We start from the raw sequence: 8,027 nt of genomic DNA, 5'->3' as shown, positions 1-8,027 counted from the left end.
TTGTAAATGTTTTTTCCTTTGGTTAGTAACTAGTAAGGATCCATTTGTTTGACCAGACTTTTGATTGAAGACTACATCATAACCACTATCACTTAATTGACTTAGGCTCAGTAGATAATGAATTAGTCCTATTACAAATAAAACAATTGTAATAGAGGGAAAAGAACCATTACTTATTGTTTTGTGTCCAATGATCTTACCTTTTTGATGACCTCCAAATCCTATGAATCCTCCATTCTTGAGGGTCTGGTCTTGGAACATAGACTTTTCTCCCGTCATGTGTCATAAGCTTCTGATAACTCTTCATCATATGCATATTTTTCACGAATTTGGTCTTATTTATCTTTAATCATTAGTTAATTTATGGAGTTATTTGATATATTTTGTGGATTCTAGTTATTGGATTTAATAAAATTCTTATGCTCTTATTTCCTTTATTAAGTAGAGATTTTTTTGTAGTTTTGCATTGTTTTTTTATTTTAGTGAGAAATCAACCTGACTTATGTGAAGTATTTCAGCCATATCTAGAGTTTTAGAATTCTAATTGGAGTCAAACTCAGTGGAACTGAAAGCTAAGGTCCATAGCTACAACTTTCATGAAGACACCAAAACCAAAGTCGGACTCGAAAGAGGAGAAAAATGTAGTAAATTTCAAACAACACATGTTGTGCGGCTGAAGCACAAAACCCGTGCCTGGGGCGCATTTCGGCCTTCCTGACTCTGTCCAATTGTGCCTGAATTGCAAGTTTCGCACCTGAGGTGTGTGCCATGTCGCTCAAGGTATAAAAATGTGTTTCTCACTTTCTAAGGATCTTTTTCGAAATTGAGAAGTTTGGAGACTTGTGTCCTGGTAGAGAAACTCACAAACGGTTGTTTTAACACCATTTAAGGAGTTTTATCAAGAAATATTCACGATTTTTTCTTATAATTCTTCTTTAATCTCTATCTTTTGTATCTCTGTCATGAGTAACTAAAACCTATTTGTTAGGGATGAGTAAAACAAGATGAAACATTTATTTGTTTGATTTGATGTTTAGTTATATAAATGAGTTTATTGAATTATTTTTCTCATCTTTATGCTTAATGCTTTTTATTTCTTGATCAACTTTAAATGTTTTACGATTCATTTTTTGAAATGGAAGTGTACTTTATGAATGCTTCAGATGAGAAATTCATGATATTGTAGTCTAGGGATATATGTAGGTCATGAAACTAACTAAATTAGATGTAGACGCATCAGTTTAATAAAATAATTCTTGTACTGTAAGGCTTAATTCTAATCTTAAATCTACTAAGGAATTATGAGTTACTTTGGAATTAAAGATTCTGCCACTAAGACATTAGGGCAAGAATAATTAAGAGAATTCTGTAATAGTTCAATAAAGGAATTTAGTAACTAGGATCAAATTAGAAACCAAGATTGGACTCGAAGTGAAACTCATCCCTAACATTTTTTTTTTTATTATAAAAGTTTGATTTTATTACTCTTGTTAGATTCAAATATTATTTCAATCAATTCGGAAACTTTTTGTTCAATTTTAGTAATTAATATAATTTGATAGTAAAACCTAATCGTTGAGTTTGACACTAGGTACTAATGTTTTATTATTACTTGCAACGATTCAGTACACTTGTTGAAACGCTATCAGCATTCACTGTCGAGGTACCATGATTGGTGTTTCATCTTTGTTATTAAGGATATCTGCAAGATATATTATTCAATTTTTAGGTACCGAAGTTTGGTTGGGTCTTGGTTTGTCAGTTATGAAAGGTATATTTTTTGTCCATGCTTTCATCATAGGACGAAGTATTCTGTTGTGACTTCTCTTATGGCAGTATATGCAAACAATATCAGGTCTATTAAATCTAGGATTTTCTATCGTTTCTTCAAAGCTTATGCCATGTTAATCTTTCATGTTGCCCCATAGATCATAGAATTTTGCTTACTTATGTTTATGTCATTAGCAAGAAATTATAGAAAGGTTATTTCATACTTAACAAAGTTGCAGACTTTATCCTCTAAAGTTTTTTTAATATTTTCTTTTTGAGTTAGATTTTTCCTTTTTAGATTTTCAAAATCTTTTGCAAGTGAATTGCATTTGTTTGTTGTTCATGAGCTACTTTGAGAGACTCAAATTTTGAAGAAACCTTATGATTCTTGTTGAGAAACGTATTTAACATATCTATGAGCTCACTACGAGATAGGTCAGAGAATACCTCAATTTCTTCATTGCAACTTCAGAGTCAGAGTGAGTATTTGCCATCAGAGCCCTGTTTGCATGCTCACCATCTTCATCAGATGATTCGTCAAAGTCGACCCAATTAGCCATAAGACATTTCTTCTTAGTCTTGGAATCTTTCTCCTTGGATCTTCCTTTCTCAAGTTTAGAACATTTTTATTTGAAATGACCTAGTTCCTTGCATCTATAACAGATGAGCTTCTTTTTGTCTATCTTTTCATTACTTTATCTGTTATTTTAGAACGGTTTGAAATATCTTTTGGGAAATGATTTCTTTATGTTGTACTACATGCACTGGATTTTTCTTGAGATAAAGGACAACTCTTTATCATCCAAGTCTCCAATCAGATTTTCCAGTTCCCTTTCCTCTGAGTCTTCAGTTCCTTGCAGAGCCTTAGAATTTTTATTTTTCCTTGGAATTTGAGAGCCAATAACTTTCACTTCTTTTTGGGCTCGTCTTTAACTAGTTCAATCTCATGGGATTTGAATAAACTCATAAGCTCTTCTAGAGACAGTTTGTTTAGATCCTTAGCCTCTTGAGTAATCGTTATCTTTGGTCTCCATTTATTGGGAAGACTTTTGAGGATCTTTTTGACATGATCGAGAGTAGTGTAGCTCTTTTGGAGAAACTTCAGTCCATAAACCAAAGTTTGGAATCCATAAAACATTTTTTTCAATGTCTTCATCTTCTTCCATCTAAAAGAGTTCATACTTTCTGATGAGTAGAATAGCTTTGGATTTCTATACATGTTTATTTCCTTCGTAGTTGAGAACTAGATCATCAAAGATACTCTTGCTTGTTTCTATGTTGCTGCATTTTTCAAATGAAGGTGTTGGTTGAGATGCATTTTGTATTGTTTCTTTTTGTCAGCATTGAAATTGTTTCTGGATATTTCAACACCAGCAGCATCTTTTGGAGCCTCATAGCCATCTACAATAATGCCCAAGAGTTCAAGATCGTGAGAGATGTAGAAACTTATGAGTCTGTCTTTCTAGTAATTGAATCTCTCTCCATCAAACAAAGAGGTTTCTTAACGTTTCCACTTGTAACTTCTTCACCAAAATTAGCCATAGAGAAAACGAATATTTACTCAAACACAGTTAAGTGTTCAACTTTGACACGGAGTTTTGATGCCAATTGTAGAACGAAAAACACAAGAAATTAGGATTTGAATTGCGATTTCTGTTTAAATATTTTTCACGTGCCTATACTAAAATAAAGAAAACGGTGCAACTTAAAGAAAACAAAGTAGAGAGAAACAATGATTTATCATGGTTCAACACCAACACGGAAACTACGTCAAGTCCCTCCAACTTGAAGGATTTAATCCACTAGTTCACCACTGAATTAGACATACACTTCAAAATCTACTAGTCACACTGATTGTGTTCAATATTCTCAACCTTCTAGCTTAGTACAAATCAAGCTATTATGGAAGGCAACCATTACTGAGCTAGGTTACAAACAAAAAGGTTTTGGGTTCTTCTAAATTAGTTCACATTAAAATGTTTACATCTTTGTTACTTTAGAAATTGTCTTAGCACTAAAGTGAAATAAAATGATAATGAGCAAGAGTGTAGATGTGTTTATCGCTTGTATGTATCTATTTTTCTTTGAAGGCTTCACGTTCTTTTATAAAGAGCGATTATGGTTTCTGATCGTTGTCCTGATTACAACAAATTGGTATAATTCAGGATGTTTTGTATCGTATCTTTTTGGGATTGATTTGCCATAGAAACTTTCCAAAAATTGATCTTGTGATGATTTAGCGTATCTGGTTTAAAATAGTTGCAAAACAGAGGATATGGTGGTCAGAGCATGTCTTAAGATCTTCAAATAAGTAGCAGATTCAGGATGTTGATCAGAAGATGCGTAGTTACTTTGTCTTCTTTGGAGCATTGACTTTTTTAGAGGATATATAATGACTCAGAGTCAGACGATCAAATGCTTGATGTGATTATCAGAGGCAGAGGCAATTACTTGCTTGTCACGCTTATCAAAGGCATAACACATTTTCATTTATCAGAGGTAATTGAACTACGACATTGCTTGTGTTTCTAGAGACAACTGAGACGCAATGTTGCTCGTGCAACAGACTTAGAGAGGCAGAGAAAGGCGAGGTTGTGTTATATCTTTATCTTCATCCAATTATTAGAGGAGACAATAAGAGTCTATTAAACAAACGCTTGATCTCGGACCTACACAGTTAATAAAAATGTTAGTACATTAAATTATTATTGTACTTTTACTCGTGTTAGTCGAATGGGAAATATGAGTGCTCACCTTATAGCCCAAAACCAAGTCCATTTGGACTCTCTTAGTTAATGTGATGTTATCCGGCTTCAAGAAATAGCCCTCTTGCATGTCATGTCTTTCATTTCTTTTAAATTTTTTTCCTAAAATAAACACATGTATTCAAAAGAGTTGCAATTTCCTATAAATAATATCATGCAAAATAATTTATTTCTTAAAATTATTTACAAAATTCATAAAAAGTAGTACAAATAACTTTAGCAATTTAAATTTTAAAATTTTGTTAATTTATCTATTTATGAATAAACAAAAATATTATTTTTAAAACTTAATCATGTCAATTTTTTTTAACCAAAAGACATGAGGTGTTTGAGAGAGTTGTCATCTCAACTCAAACAGACAAATCACATGTTAATATTATTTATAAGACCAATTTAGTAAATTTTTAAAGGTGTTAGATTGGAGTTATCAAATATCTATTAGATATTAACATTACAAATATAAATAAATGATGCTAATATTACTTCTAAGATTTTCACCATTGTAGATTTATGCTCTTAATTTCAACAATTATTACTAGAGGTGGGAATAGGTCAGGTCAGACCATACTTTGAAAGATATGAGTCTCACCAACGATTAATATTTTAGGCCTAAGTTTGACTTACGACCTATTATAGATTTTTTTTCTGTCCTAGTCTTACCTTTTTAAAAGTCTAGTCTTACATGAAAGCCTATTTAAAACCCTTATTCACATTAAAACATTTAAATGTTATATTTTAATTTTTTTTAAATAGACTAAACTATGCCTTTATATAAAAGGGAATCTAATAAAATTATAATCAAATCAAATAAAATAATAACTAACAAGTCTGCACTGCAACAATCTTCCGAGAAAACCAAAAAAAAAAAAAAATGAATCTATAATTAGTCCTTACACACATATCAAACTACATGTTCAATTTGTAACACCCCGATTTTCAAAGCGAGGGTGTATTTTTTTTTTTCAAAACAAATTCATGAAAACAAAGAAATAAAGAAGAAAATACTTTTGGATAAATATTGAAGTCGTAACACAACGAAAAATAAGTCAACAAAATTTACAAGCAGCGGAAAAGTTTCTCAAAATATGAATCCAAAATATTTACACATCAAAAGTTGGTACATGTAACCCATCGAAAATAACATGTCAAGCTGACAATATTAGTATAGGTACAGTCTTCCATTTTAAAATAAATACAATTCAAAAGAAAGACGTATGTTCCCTCTATGTCAACCTAATCTGATCATTCTCCAAAACAAACTAAACGCCCTGAGTGATCTCCACGCGCCCCGTAAGATCCTCCTAACATAGCTCCAGTCAGGCATTCCCCTCTACATTCCCATCTACATAGACTAAACTAATCCAATCACATTCATACACAACTTCAAATCTTAACACTTAGCAATTCCCACACAATCACTACGACAAATTGGGTTTCGAAATAGTTTTACAATCCATCACACTTACACCCGATAATCAATACATAACACTTAGCAATTCCAACACAATTACCACGACAACTTGAGTTTTGAAATAGTTTTACAATCAGTCACACTTACACACAATATCAATACATAACACTTAAACATAACTTGATTCAAACACGACTCGTGTGCCAAGCACCCTAATGCAATGCGTATATGCCAAAATGCATGGACTCGGAATTCCAAACCAAAACCCTCCTCGAAGGGCCGTAAATCATAATTGTACCGCCTATCGCAGACTGAAGTACCAATTACCGAGGTGCCACCTATCACAGGTCTGCACGATTTACTAAAAAGCGTAAACCATAAACGTACTGCCTATCACGGGCCCGTACCGTTTACCAAGGTGCCACCTATCACGGGTCTGCACGATTTACAAAAAGAATGAAAATGCATGAGCATATACTGACTCCATCCACAACAATCGTTAAGCAAATGCAGATATTAAAAGATTCCCCTTTTTTAATACTCATTTAACTTAAACGATTTTCACAACAAACATTAAGCAAATAGAAATATTAAGAGATTCCCCATTCTTAATACTCTTTTAACTTAAACGATTTTCACATCAAATATTAAGCAAACAGAAATATTAAGAGATTCCCCATTCTTAATACTCTTTTAACTTAAACGATTTTCAAAACAAACATTAAGTAAACAGAAATATTAAGAGATTCCCCATTCTTAATACTCTTTTAATTTAAACGATTTCAAAAACGAACATTAAGTAAACAAGACATTAAGAGATTCCCCATTCTTAATACTCATTTAACTTAAATGATTTTCAAAACAAACATTAAGTAAACAAGACATTAAGAGATTCCCCATTCTTGATACTCGTTTAACTTAAACAATTTTCACGATAACATTAAGTAAACATAGACATTAAGAGATTCTCCATTCTTAATACTCGTTTAACTCTAATGGTTTTCAAATTCCACGCAAAACAAACTCAAACATATTATCAAATTCAATCCACGATCCACACCAAAACACATCAATTCATTTCTCCACAAAATCCAACCATACACATATCAAATTTCATCAGTATTAATTAAGAACACGTCGAATACGACGAACACAAATCAACACAATCCACCACTCAAACACAACAAGTTTCATTTATTCAAAATCATACATAAATGAGTTTAAATTCATTTTCCACGAAACATTCATCAATATAACCAAAACCTAACTCTAAGATTTTACCCATAAAGCCTTAGATTCATTTTCTCCAAATCAACACTTTAACCCTAACAAAATTCTTTTCCACACAACCACCGATAAGTCCCAAAATGCAAACTAGAAGGTTGGAAGGAGCCCTTACCTTCACGTTAGCTTTATCGTGCGATTAAGGTACCGCGAGTAAATCCGGTAAAATCTTTGCTCGCAATGTCGCTTCCAAAGTTGGTTCCCTAACACCGTAGCGTGGTAGTGAACAACTTTCCCTTCTATCTCTTTGCGAAACGAAGCTTAGATCTAGATGAAATGGGGAGGTTTGTGTTTTACGGTTTTGAAATCCCTAATAACGTTTTTCTTCGTTTTCGAAACAGCGAGGAAGAGTGAAGTTGAGAAATCCTTGTCCTATCACCCACCCAGCCTTGGGTTTCTATTCTTGAACAAAAAGGAAGCAAAGAAAACGAAAATGGAAGAAGGGGAATGGTGGCTTCGCGAGGCAGAGGAAGAAGATGAAAAATGTTGTTTTCTCTCCTTTGTCTTTATTTCCCTTGTTTTTCTTTTCTTTCCTTTTCCTTCTTTCCTTTTTATATCCTTTTCTTTTCTCCCCAAACAAATATATACATATAGATATTTATAAATATTTTAATTACTTTTAACAAATATCTCAAAATCTAGATATTTATTAAAATCACCAGTTCACCCATAACGCATTAAATTCTTCGTAAAGGATTCACCGTACTTAATTTAATTTATTTATCGACGAACAATTTTAATCGGGGTATCAAAATATATCTTTGGGCATTGAAGCTCACAAAATATTAATAACTTGG

The sequence above is a fragment of the Cicer arietinum genome, chromosome 2 (assembly GCF_000331145.2).
Source record: "Cicer arietinum cultivar CDC Frontier isolate Library 1 chromosome 2, Cicar.CDCFrontier_v2.0, whole genome shotgun sequence".
Taxonomy (NCBI): Eukaryota; Viridiplantae; Streptophyta; class Magnoliopsida; order Fabales; family Fabaceae; genus Cicer; species Cicer arietinum.
Note: the sequence above shows the minus strand (reverse complement) of the source record.